Source organism: Onychostoma macrolepis, chromosome 15 (assembly GCF_012432095.1).
Source record: "Onychostoma macrolepis isolate SWU-2019 chromosome 15, ASM1243209v1, whole genome shotgun sequence".
Taxonomy (NCBI): domain Eukaryota; kingdom Metazoa; phylum Chordata; class Actinopteri; order Cypriniformes; family Cyprinidae; genus Onychostoma; species Onychostoma macrolepis.
The window spans coordinates 31,701,394-31,715,801 of record NC_081169.1 but is presented as its reverse complement, the minus strand read 5'-3'; the positions used below and the strand labels follow the sequence as shown (position 1 = coordinate 31,715,801).

The following is a 14,408-nucleotide window of genomic DNA, read 5'->3' as shown; positions in this document are numbered from 1 at the left end:
GAGGGGTTAGGATTAGGCAATCAGGTAGCGATTTCAACGAGGGGGTAATAATTTGGCAGGGAGTCGAAAATGGACACAACACCGGCGCAGAATTTCTCACAGACATCACTGGAAAGTTTGTAGTTCGGTCAGATATGTCAAAAACAAGTAAGCAAAACAATTCACAAGTTACTTAATGGTAGGGAGAGAGAGAGAGAGCGCGAGCGAGCGCGCGCACTTCTGTTGTGTGATCTTTATTGATGTTCGCTCACATAGCACGCATCATTTGAATTAAAAATAAATCGTAAATATAAGACAATTTATAGGGGCATTCAATATAAACATCATTTATTTTCAAACTTAAGCATACACGACTTTCTGGCGAAAGTGAAACTAGCAGCCGGTGTGAAATGCACTAGGCTGTATTGTCCCGCTCACCAGTACAAATACGTGCGCGTGTTGTGTGTTTTGCTTGCTTCTTGAGAGTTTCTTCATTATATGAGTGGCTTTGGAATATAAATCGCAGCATGTTTCAGAGGAAAAGAAAAACGCGACTTCTATTTCTGAAAATATCAGTTAGGAGATTTATAACCAGTGGTTCCCAGCATTATTACAGCAAAACGCGTGATTACAGTACTAAGACGCTGCAATGGAGCAGCTCTAATGCTATTAAATTAAAGATGATGTACCATAGAGCAAAACAAAGTGAAAGTAATTTAATGTGCATAATTAAGTGTGAAAATAACCGAAGGTTATACAGTCAAACTAAAAATTATTCAGAGACTAAAAATAATTTTTGATATTTTTTTACTAGTGGGTGCAGGACACTATAGTTCATTTATGTAAGTGTAAGTTCAGGTTTGCATGCACCTGGTTGACAGCATGCCCAGGAGACTACAGGCTGTCATTGAGTCTAAGGGTTGCCCGACAAAGTATTGATAGTTGTGTAAATATTGTCATACTAACAGCTGTCTGAATAATTTTGGTTGATTGTAATCCATCACACACCTTTCTATCAAAGTTATCTGACATTATCAAGCTGAATTTGTTCTGACACAGTTTAACTATGAGTTTTTGTCATATTTTATTACCATAAACTATAGCGAATAAACTGTGATAAGGTGGGAAATGTTGAAGGTGTGTGAATAAATTTTGGTTTGACTGTATCTATTTGATAAATTAAGTTAACCAATTAACATTATATATACTCTTTTGGTTTCTGTACCCAATATTTAAAAAAAAAAAAATTACAAATGCAATGAAAATATCGATATCTGTACTCAGTATTAGCAAATACAAAAATAAAAGCATCGGTATCGGCGAGTACTGGAAAAGTGGTATCGGTGCATCCCTATTTAAAAGAAAAGAAAGGGTTTAAAACAGTGTGAATAGAAAGGTGCCAGTAAAAAAAAATAATAATGTGGGGTATGTGTAAGGTTGGGCATAGTTTGAATTGTAATGATTCCAGTTCTTGTCAATTCCTAATTTAAATTCCAATAAGGTAAAAAAAAATAATAATAATCGTATTGCAAAATATTTCATTGTTAGCTGAATACTATGAATGAAAATCAGCAGGCTAAAAAACACTTACACAAGGATGTGTGTGCAGCAGAGAAAACAGCCCGTGAGTCTTCTTGACTTGAATGGTTTAAAATCACATTGAAATAATAACAAAGGTGGACTCCCGGTACATTTTTCGGTAGGACGGGGAAAAAAAGAGCATTTTATTTATCATGTTAACCCATACCTAGGCTTGGGAAGCCAAAATCTATTCCAATTCCAGAATGCTTAAGGTCAGGAATCGTCTACTTGTTATAAAATTTATTGATTCCTTTGTGTGCATTTTAATATGACTTTCAAGCACAAGAAGACTCGTGCTCTGTTTTCTGCACACATAGGGGTGTAGCCATCATTTCAGAAAAGAGGGGGGACAGAAATGTAAAAAAAAAAAAAAAAAACTTTTGGCAGGCTTAATTTTTTCTTATGTCTTTTAATTGGCTAAGAAATCAAATACACTACTGGACTATAATCAATAATTTGTATTCTATATTTTTTTTCTGTATTTTCCTAATGAAAATTTTAGGATTGGTTTATACAAACACATAATTATGAATATTATGAATAGGCCTATTTATACTTAATGTAAGGAATGAAAAAAAATCAATAGAATTATATCATCCTGGTCAGGATCTTGTTGATTTTAAAGGTATTTAACATAATAATGTTATAATAACATTACATAGACTGAACATGAAAAGTATGTGCACATGAAGGAACGTCTCAGAGTGAAATACTTCAGATGGTGCTTAAGTTAAGAGTTCAAAACATTGTTGACATTGTTCAGTTCACTAATGTTATACTAATGTTGTCCACTAGAGAACCACAGAATAAGAAACTTATTTTTTTTTTTCTTACACATTTCATGTATTTATGATGGTCAGTCATTTAAATCAGTGGGATTCAGATGAACGCTAATATTGTCCACCAGAGGGAGAGACATAATGAATCCTCTTAGATCTCAAAGTTTTAAAGTCTGCAGACTGTAATCACAGACTGGCTTATAATACAATAATCAGGTTTAAATTAATGATACAAGAACTGAGTAGACTATTTTTATTTTTTTTTACTTTCCATATTTATTGAGTTTACAAAAAGCACTGAAAATATTTTGGCATGTTAATATTCTCAAATATAATAAACAATACAGAAGTAATATTTATGAAAAAACTGTTAGTTTAATATGTTTAAATTGCACATTAGGTTTGTTCAGGGATGTTATTTGTTGAACCGTAAACACGAACGTCAGCATCGTTTCTATGACGACCAAAGTCTTCATGCTCACACTGCACCCTAAAAACCTAACAATTACATCTGTCTGGAATGAAAACATACATTTTGAAATTATAATAATTCATAACTGAGAATATATGCAATGTTTGGTATTATTTATCTAAGTAAATATTTAAGTAGAATTACGAAAATAAGTTTACAGCCATTCAAAAGTTAGTATTTTGATATTTATTTTTTTATTAGGCAGTCTCTCCTGCTCACCGAGGCTGTATTTATTTTACCAAATATACAGTAAAAATAGTATTATATTGTGAAATATTACTAAAATTTTAAATAACTGTTTTCTATATGAATATATTTTAAAAATGTAATTTATTCCTGAGATCAAATCTAATTTGTCAGTCTTCAGCGTCACATGATCCTTCAGAAATCATTGTAATATGCTGAATATTGTTCTAATATTTCTGAATAAGAAACATTTCTTTTTAGAGAACTTTTTAAAAATCTTACTGACCCCTAATCTTCTTATACACTCAAACACTTTTTTTAAATTAAAATATGATAAAACACAAATAGGATAAGACAAAAAGCAAGCTATAAGATTTTTACTAATCTATTTCCATGGCTTTATTTATTTTATTATTTATTTTATTCAGTTGTTTGTTATTGTTGGATAAGGATTTTCAAAATCTAAAAGACTGCATACCCAAAGAGCTAAGACTTTCTATCAAAAAAAAAAAAATTATAGTTGAAGATAGCTAGTTATATATTAAAACTAATATATATATATATATATATATATATATATATATATATATATATATATATATATATATATAAATTTATAAATTTATTTTCACTATATACATTTACATTCAAAGACAACTTTTCCAGACCTGGAAATCACAATATTAAAATTCCTTAATATTTCTGAAACTTTTTTCACTTACAATACACACTGCAGTACTAAACCAAAACCATTCTCATTTTCTTTTTTTCTTCAAATGTACAATCAAATATTAGCATGCAAACTTTCTGACGCACATGACGGTTTGAATCACTAATATTAATTCCTGATAAATCTATTGCCATCAGGTGCTCAATAAAGCGTATTATTAATCATTGATGATCGTGTCATTTTCAGCCCTTCTCAGCAGAATCTCATCAGTATCCTGGGATTGAAAGTTTCTTCTCATGCCATATTTTTATTTAACCTGAGCATACGTCACATCACTAGATCCAGCACCTGAAAACATAGAAATTAATTCAAAATACACATTTTATTTTAATTTTTATATACGTGATTTAATTGTATTCTTCAGTTCTTGATTGTGGTTTGTAGATGCAGTTTGTAGAATTGTGATGTTTTTAGTTCGGCTCACCTTGATCTGTTTGCAGCGTGAGTTTAGAGTAAAAGCAGTCAGAACTCTCCGTTTCATTCTCTAAAAGATGACAACAATTAATATCATTAGCGTCTACTGTATGTCCAGAAGTGATATGAAATAGCAATATATTTATAAACTCTCTACAGCTAAGGTATGTTATGCAGCGGCCTATCTTAATTCTACATATATATATTATATTTTAAAATGATAACCACGAACAGATGTTTAGGAAAATATTGTGGTGATTTTTGCTAATGTTATGATCATGAATTCATAAGAGCAGAAACTTTTGTTTTAGTTTACCTTTATTTTCTTTCTTTTTCTTCTGTTTTGTTGTAGATTTCAGTTCAATCTCAGCATAGGTGAGTTCAGTAGGCTCACTAACACGGTCTACAATGAGGAAAAACACACTTGGTTTAACTTGATTTGCTCTGCAAATATCACAGTGATAAAAAAAGATGATTTCCATAAACTACTAAACTACTGTTCTTACCATTATTAACAGTTGCATCAACAGAGTCATAAATATGATCAGTTCCTGTAATATATACATTAAACAAGTGAATTTTTTTTTTTTTGTATGAATATTTTTGTTAATTAAAATGTATCTCTGTCTTCTGTCTGAGCTTATAAAGATGTCTGGGTATTTATTTATGAGTAATGGGTAAAGACTGACCAGACAGCAGTGTGTTGTGTCCGGCTTCACTCTGGTTCTGGTCTGATGTCTGACTGCTGATCTGCTGTTGACTGACAGAAGAGGGAGACTGAGATCTGCCACCTACACAGATAGAAAACATCTTCACTGGCATCTGTGGATCCAGGAATAAACTTCAATGGTAACTTTTCAATCCACAAAAAGCTCTGCATAGTTGGCATTGCTGTGAAAACCATCTTTTGGATCCTTTATTTTGAAGAATGCAGCTGAAAACTGCCCAGAAACCTTCTAAAATCAGCCGACAAAACAACTTTACCAGGTTTGGGAGACCAGTTAAGACCAGTAAACCATCTTAGGCTGTTGTGGAATAGAAGCTCAAAAGGTTTAGGAACAGAGTTAGTGTCTGCAAATGTGTCATGGACAATTAATTTAACCTTTGTTTCTGTAGCGCCACAGCAGGAGCAAGACAATGATGAAAACTGTGAGAGTCAGTCCTGCAGTGACTCCAATTATCATGGGTTTGAGACCATCAGATCTTGAGTCTGTGGGAGCTGAGATATAATTTAACATTTAGATTAGTTCTGTAAAGAGCACAGAAACATTTCAATAGTGTTTATAGTTTTTATTCTCACCTCTGACTGAGATCCAGCTCTCGGGTGACGCTCCTCTCTGGGTGTTTGCAGGAGTAGAAACCCTCATGTGACTTTGAGACAGTAGTGATGCTCATCTCTGTAGTTTGATTCTGGATGAGTGATCCATCTTTATAGAAATCAGCTCTGAGGTTTGGAGCGGTTGTGTGTCGATATAAACAGCGTAGAGTCAGATGATCTCCTTCAGTCACAGGATGAACAGGACTCTCCAGAATCACACCAGCTACAGAAACAGAGCAAACATGCACTGACTGCAGAATTATATAAACAATATGATAACGTTGCATGTGTTTGTCCACTGATGCTTAATGCACTTGTTTAATCAACCTGCTTCATGCATTGGTTGTAAACGCCAGCGAATAAACACAGAAACACAGACTCACAGTGTACAGTGATATTAACAGGATGATGTTTCTCTCCAGATTCAGACTGACACCAGTACACTCCAGTGTGTGATGCATAGGTGAAGCTGATTGTACATGTAGATCCTGTTTGTGATCCTCGACGTAATGAAGAACAATCTTCCAGCCGTCCACTGTCTGTGTATCTTCTCACTCTCCATCCAGTAGAGTTACTCTGGTCCTCACAGCTCAGAGAGAGAGAGACAGATGTGAAGTGTTGAGTTCTGCTGGGACTGACGATCAGAGAGACTGGAGGAGAAACACCTGAGACCACAATTACAGCCGCAGAGTTTCAGATTTGAGCTTGGAAACTCTCTGTATTTAATATGAACCAGTAGTTTAAGTTCTGTTTGAACTCACCAGTGACCCACAGCAGCTGTGTGTTGCTGTGCTGTGTTTTATAGACTGGTTTCTCTCTCTCTGCTCTGCACACATAAACTCCTGTGTGATTTACAGCAGAACTGACAGTGTAGTTTCCTCCTGCTCCTCTGCTGCTGTCTGAGAGCAGATTATAATGATCTGAAAAACCAGACAATGTATTCAATATTGTATTCTGGATGTGAATAAAATCAGTTAATTCAGGTGAAGCACATTATAACTTACCTGCTGAGTCAGTTAAAGTGAACCAGCTGAATGTCCAGCCTGTAGAGAAGCTGTGAACCTCACAGATCAGAGTCACTGGATCTCCTTCAGTCAACCACTTCTGAGGAGAAACACTCAAAACTGCTTTGGGATCTGAAATAGAGAAATCACTTATTAATAACACATTATATCTGTGTTTGTGTGGCCCCATGGCTGCGGGAACTAGGGGTGTTGAGGGTGCTGCAGCACCCCCCGCCGCAGGGCCGGGTCTGAGATTTTCCTTGTGCCCCTCGATCGTCCCCAATATCCTTGATTTTTGTGATAGTTTTGTGATTATATTAAACTGACCAGAAATATGCGACTGTATTTTTCTTGTGCGCCTTACATCTGCCTCTCACTGACAGAATTTCATGTGAAATGTTCACGCGATTAATCTTGGATTCCAACTTGTAAAAACTATTTACGTCTTTTTCCTTTTCATGAGGCGTCTTCCGAAGCTTTCTCGCTTCTCAAGATGGCCACCGACAATCACATAAGCACAGCTCTTTAACTGCACTTTAGTCTCTGATCAACCGCGCTCAAACCACTGTAGCCTAATAATGTAATCTATTAACCACACAAATCATAACGTTTTAGGCAAGTAGCCTACCATATTATGTCATAAAATATTTTAATAAGACTGAATTTGTATTTCACCTGATCACATTTAATAAAAATACATTTTAAGTTTAATTATAAACCACGATTATTCAAACAACGAACAAATTATACAGCGAGCCAACAACATTTACATTATCAAAGAATATCACTGAATTCAGTCTAGCATGAGTCTTTTTTAGAGAACTCTAAATAAAAAGCTCCAGTTAGGCTATAATACCTAAGTGAAGCTGTCTGCAGTGTATGATTAATTAATCTCGTACATCACATGTACATCTGCATTTGGCACGGTGGCAGGGCAACATCAAGCCCCGCCCCCCAGCACCCCCAGAATAAAATAGGCTTGTTTGAGATGAGCAAAATCTGCGCAGAACCGATCACCGGTGATCACTGCGAGGTGCATGCCGGTTAGAAAAGTGTCCGAGTCGGATTGAGCAGTCGTGCGCAGTTGCTCTCCACGACTGAGCTGATCAAAAGCATGATGGGAAACGACTGACTGACGACACAGCTTAATGCTCATTGGTTCAGACAACCGTGATGCTGCATTCTCTTCTAAAATGTTTTATTTTTTTTAATCTGATTTCATGCTGTTATGTATTTAAATTGTGTATGAATATCCCAAACACTATGACAGTGCGATCTCTGTGTGAGATATGTGATTGTTGTCATATTTTCTATACAAATCTAAAATACATGTTTGAATTAAAATAAAAATGGATGATAAATACGCCTTTCGTATGGAATTAAATGGTAAGCACTTTAAGTGTCTTGTTCATCATATTTATATTCATATAAAAGCAACAGAACTGAAATGATATCATGTTTATCAGCAGCACAGCACATGAGTGAGAATAACGCGATATCTGCCTTTGATCTCGTTGGTATCTGTTCTACTTCGAGAACTGTCCGTCTTGACTGTGTTTATTTCACTCCTCCCTTCACTGCAGCCGCCTGCTCTCGCCTACATTTCAGGCGAGGCGCATCTCAAACAAGCCTACTATGTTCCCGCGGCTATGTGTGGCCCTGTCCCAAATGGCACCCTAAAGCCTCGCGGTCTTCCTCGGAGTCCTTTCGTGACGTAGCTTTGACTGTCGGGTAGAAGTCTGCTGCGGATCGAGGCACTTTATATATCGGCCGCAAAGTGGCGCTCGCGAGCACTGTTGACGATAAAATAATGAATGGTACGGTGGCCGAGAGCTTAACGCGCTGCAAATAGAAAAAAACACCAGCAAATTAAGAAAACAGTTTTACAACCCATGCGCTGCAAATAGAATACTTTATTTGTTTGTGTTGTGAGCATTTGCTGCACCTGCTGTCAAACTGATGAAGATGTTTTCTTGATTTGCTGGTGCTTTTTCTATTTGCATGTGTTTTCTGAAGTTGCAGCTTGAGCTCTCTCGGCCAAACTACGGTCTCTTGGACTTAACGGACACGGACACGCGGCGGCCATTGTAAGTCCGTAAGACCACAAGAGCACATGAAGTGTTTCATTTGGGACAGAGCCTGTGTGTATGAAGAGATGCTCAAACTCACCTGATACTGTCAGTGTAACTTTATCACTCGTTTGTGACCAGCGTGATCCTTCTGTCTCTGATCCTTTACAGGAGTATTTACCTGCGTCAGACTCAGTAACAGAACTGAATGTGTGTTCCTGTCGATAACTGAAAACTCTGCTTAAACCTTCTTTATACCATCTGTAGCTCCAGCTAGTGACTCCTTCAGCATATATGTCACATCTGAGAGTGACTGTCTCTTCTCTGAACACATGTAGAGGTTTAATGGTCACTTTGGGTTTTGGTTTTTCTGTACAATGACAACAATTCAAAATGTAAAATAATGTAATAAATAAAAGTAATAAAATGTTTACCACCTTACGAAACAAAAATATAATGTGATATATTATGTTACATATTACATAATGCATTTCCATATATTGGAAACTAGTGCTTATATTTTTCAATATACAGCAATATATGCATTGACAATATATGGCTATGATACATACAAATATATTTAGAAATGAGGACAAAGATAAATCTAATATTCATAATGAGTTAAAGTAGCTCTCTAGTTCCCAGCATCCTTTGCTTCTGACTGTTAAAAGAGAATAAACATTTTAAAAATAAGTGTTATGTCATGTGTTTTTGCTCAATATTAATATAAAGGGGGAGATCTGTTAGTGTTTAATGTTGTATTATTTTGAAATGTAAAAGGGTTTCTGGTGTGTGTAAGTTTGTGGGGTTATCATTGTGTTGAAGAGTAGAGTCAGCGGTCAGGATGATGATTGTCCAAAAACCATTAAATCATAGACTACTTTATTTAAAAAGTAATGGCTGTGCACTTTTCAGCACAGTGATAGTCTGTTCACTAAGTGTTTAGTATGAGCAGATGTGCTTATGCTATAGTAAACTAGCTATACTTTAAAATTTGAAACACGTATATCATAAATGGTTGTTAATAAGAAATAGGCCTATATATTTCCATATATGTGTGTATACTGCATGAGTAAATATATGTTCAATATTTATCGATATATTATAAAGTGTATTACTGAATATAAAATTACATATATTGTGATTTTTCAATATATGAAAGCGTCAATTCCTTATGTATTATTCAATATATTTGTAATATATTTACACAATATATTATTCTGTATAATTTCTAATATACTGTTCTGTCACTTAATATATTGATTAGGAAATATATTTTCTTTGCGTAAGGGATAATACTTGCCGATATTGTTACTGCTGCTGGTTTACTGTAATCTGTGTAATATCCTCCTCTTCGTGCTCTGCAGCTGTACTCTCCTCCATCAGAGACTGTCACAGGTTTGATTGTTTTAGTTGCAGCTCCAGTAGATTCAGGGTTTGAGTCTTTTCTCCAGAGAAACTTCCATCCATTCTGTGACTGAATCCCCTCACATCTCAGAGTAACTGAGTCTCCAGTGAAGACTGAACTCTGAGGTTTAACAGTCAGAGCTGGTTTAGAAACACCTGTCAATATAAAGTCATGACTGTTGTGAAAGTTCTTCAGCAGAAGATTTCGTCCTCTTACTAGTAAAAAAAATAGTTAATTTTGATTTCAAAGAAAATTTAATAAAGCTGCAAGCAGCTTTTAAACAGGAACAAGTTAGGTCAACATTCACTTCAAGTACAGCAGAGTGTTGCACGGTTCCTGTTTGATAAACCTGCACCCGCAGTAATTAACACAACACCCGACCCGTTATCCGACAGCAACACTAAAGATGTATCCACACCAGGAAAGTCCGCTAGTTCGCTTGCTTTGGTCTGGACAGAATACAATATTCATTTTTTTTTTTTTGTGGTTCGCTTTCACACTGCCCTTTTTGCAAGTGAATCAGAAATTGTAAACAAAACCACACGTGTGCTAAGGTTAGTGTTGTAGTACTCGAGACCGGTGATGGTTTTGATGGTCTTGGTCTTGTCTCGGTCTCAACCGCATCTGTACTCGGTCTTGTCTTGGTCTCAGACTAAGAGGAGGACTCAGGATTTAGTTTCAAGACCACAACTGTGGGGATATCACTAAATTGTCTGATTTATTTACAACCATCATTAATGTGATTGAAGTGAAGTGAAGTGAAGTGAATTGAAGTGAAGTGACATGTGGCCAAGTACTGTAACCCATTGGAATTAGTGCTCTGCATTTATCCCATCCACACAGCAGTGAACACACACAAAATTACATATATTGTGATTTTTCAATATCAAAGCGGCAATTCCTTATGTATTATTCAATATATTATTCTGTATAATTTCTAATATACTGTTCTGTCATTTAATATATTGATCAAATATATTGCACGGGGAGCAGTTGGGGGTTCAGTGCCTTGCTCAAGAGCACCTCAGTCGTGGTTGGAGAGAGTGCTGTACATTCACTGCCCCACCTACAATCCCTGCCGGACCTGAGACTCGAACCCGTGACCTTTGAGTCCGACTCTCTAACCATTAGGCCACGACTGCCCCAAGAATATTACAGATTTTGCCTTGGCTGTTTTTTGCCATAACAAATGTGTTATAAAATACATACTTACAGCAACCAAAGAAAAGTTAAATTATTAAAAGTTATTGGATGTAAAACTCATTGCTTCAAATGCAATCAATAACTACTTAAATAACTAAATAATAAAAATAAATCATTTGATTTATACCAGTGGATCTCAAAATGTTTGACTTCACTGCCCCCCTAATTGTCCACAACATTATTTGAAGGCTCCCCTCCACTCACCCAAAATATTTCAGAGCTTAGCATGATTAGGAAGATGTATATTCATTATAAAAATAACCAAATACTAAGAAATGTCTTTTAGTTCATTTTAAAGGGGTGGTTGATTGCGATTTCACTTTTTTAACGTTAGTTAGTGTGTAATGTTGCTGTTTGAGCATAAACAATATCTGCAAAGTTATGAAGCTGAAAGTTCAATGCAAACGGCGCTGTTGCTCGAGTCGCCCTGCTCTGCATCTCTCTCTCTCTCTCTCTCTCTCTCACTCACTTCCGGTGTGATTGTTGGTAGTGAACGGAGCGTGGTGAGGGTGAGTGTGTTTGTAGCTGTGTGCTAAAAACTTCTCTATCTTCTATCTTTTTTTACGTGTGTTTGTCTGGTGATTTTTAAGCGTTTAGGGGTGTTTGTGTCTGCAACCAGCGTTGTGCTGGGAGGCATGGCGAACCAAAACACAATGAGTTTTAATGATTTAACCCGTCATGGAGTGAAGGTGGAGTCTAAAATCAATGTGGAACAGTGTTGTTTAGCGGTGGGAGAGATTGTGGGACATGATAATATTGTTTCGCGTCGCGCATGAACAGTGCAATTGTTCTTTTTTTTAAATCGGTTGAAAAGGCAAATGACGCTGTACAAAGTGGCGTAGTGTTGAATGGTTCACTTGTGCCTGTTTTGCCTTTGAGTAGCCCGTCTAGAAAGGTCGTACTGTCCAACGTACCTCCGTTTATTAAGGACGAAGTATTGGTGTAAGAGTTGTCTCGTTATGGGAAACTGGTTTCCTCTATCAAGAAAATCCCTCTCGGGTGTAAGTCGCCGTTGGTGAAACATCTAGTCTCATTTAGAAGACAAGTTTTCATGGTGTTGAAAAATGGAGCAGATGAGATCGATCTGGTTTTCAAGTTCAAAATTGATGGGTTCGACTATACAGTGTTTGCAACATCTGATACAACAATTAAATGTTTTAGTTGTAGTAAAATCGGACATCTTGTTCATGATTGTCCTAATAAAAAGGACAGCGTGGGAACGAACATAAACTCGGAACGAGTAGGTTCTGCTCTTTCTGCGGCTGAGATCGCGGGAGACGCGGAGACTGCCGGTACGTCTGCAGTCGAAGCCGATGAACACGAGCCGATTGAAGTTTTAGCTGCTGAGATTGAATCTGATACAACAGAGATTGATAAATCTAGTAAAAACGGTACTGTCCTCCTGATGCTCGATGAGCAGGTTGAACATTCTGAAAAGTTGTGTGTGGCAGACGCCGATGAAATAGATGTCGAAGACATTGTGGTTGATTTTGAGAAGGAAGCAGAATTCGTCTTTAAAATCCCAGTTAAAAGAAAGAAAAAAAGCTGTGGAAAGGCTATTAAACAAGTCAAGAAAGACGATGGTGGTAGTGAGAATGTGGGATCAGACAGTGATAGAGATTCCTCTGATTCAAATATATCTCAGTGTTCAAATCTGTCTAGTTCTCAAAACGAAAACTTGATTTGTTTGTATAGAGCTGAAGACAGCAGATTTCTGCAAGAAACAAAGGGAATGAAAGGAGTGCAAGTTGAAGATTTTTTCCCTGATTGCAAACAATTTGTAAATGATGTGAGATATCTAATGAAGGAGGGAGTTTTTCAAGATGTAGAGGTTTACCGTCTTAATTTTATTATTTTACTTCTAAAATTATGCCAAAAATTGGTTCTTTGGCAGCTTTTCTCATCTTCTTTTTTTCTTTTTGTCTCTAAAATAAATATGGCAAATTTTTAAATCGGAACTTTAAATTTAAATGGTGCCAGAGATGGTCATGAAAGAATGATGTTATTTTAGTTTATCAGACAAAAGCAAATTGATATTGTATTTCTACAAGAAACACATAGTGATTCTAAAATGAGATTAATTGGAGAAGAGAATGGGATGGACAGATTGTCCTAAGCCATAAATCCTCTATTAGTGGAGGTGTTGCTGTTTTGTTTTCAAAGAATTTTTTACCTTTATCCTGTGAAGTTGATGAAATAATTTTTGGTCGGTTTTTAAAGATTAAAGTCATATTTGAGAAAACTACAATAGTACTTATGAATTTATATGCACCTACAAAAGGATTAGAAAGAGTTCTTTTTTTTAGAAAGGTAGATGCTGTTTTGAAATAATTAAATCCAGAAGAGTTGTTATTTGTAGGTGGAGACTTTAATTGTACTGCTAATGATAAGTTGGATAGAAATCATATAAAACCACATGCTGCTTCTCAGAAAACACTAATACAACTGATTGAAACCCATGATTTATTTCTTTTTAAAAATCGATGGATGGAACCAGCGATTTCTCTTTATTGGTTGCTGGAAGAACCACTCATTTTTGGAGCTCGGTTTGATGTTTCGGGAGAAGATCTTCCTGGCTTAACAAATTTATTATGGTATAAAAAGGTTTTTAAGCTAAAAAATATTATAATTGAATCAGGAGTTGATTTACACAGACCTGAACAAATTGCTACCCTTTTAGGGGTTCGATCAATACGGTTTGTTTAAGAAGTATTTCGATGAATTGAATATGATTTTAACTGATGAAGAGAAGACACTTTTAGAAGAGTTTAGTGCAGGAACTTTAATTCCTGACAGTAAAGATCTTTCCCAGATATTGAAATCTCCCCCACTATAGATGGGTCTTGTTTTATTAGCCCTCTGTTAAATTTAAGAGTTAATGAACACATTGATTTTTGTACAGTAGAAGGGAAAATGCTGTATAAATGCATTGTGAAAGTTATTTATCCACGCAATTTAAGTATTAAAACAGATACAGTATGGAGAGAAAAATTAGGGATTAATCATGAAATAAAGCCTGTTTGGAGGGCAATTTACAAACCACCATTAACAAAAAAACTTGGTGATTTACAATGGCGGATTTTACATTGAGCTATTGCTGTGAATGCTTTTGTATCTATTTTAAACCCCACTGTAAGTGACAAATGTCCTTTTGTTTAGAACGAGACTATTTTTCATTGTTTTATGGACTGTAATCGACTTAACCCTCTTTTTGATTTGTTAAAGGTTTTTTTTGATTATTTTAATATTTGTTTTACAAAGCAAG

At 35.7% G+C, this 14,408-nt stretch overlaps 1 pseudogene; it reads right to left on the bottom strand.

Moving 5' to 3' along the window:
* Positions 1–2,005: 2,005 nt before the first annotated feature.
* LOC131554421 (Fc receptor-like protein 5) lies at positions 2,006–9,113 on the bottom strand (annotated as a pseudogene).
* Positions 9,114–14,408: the final 5,295 nt, after the last annotated feature.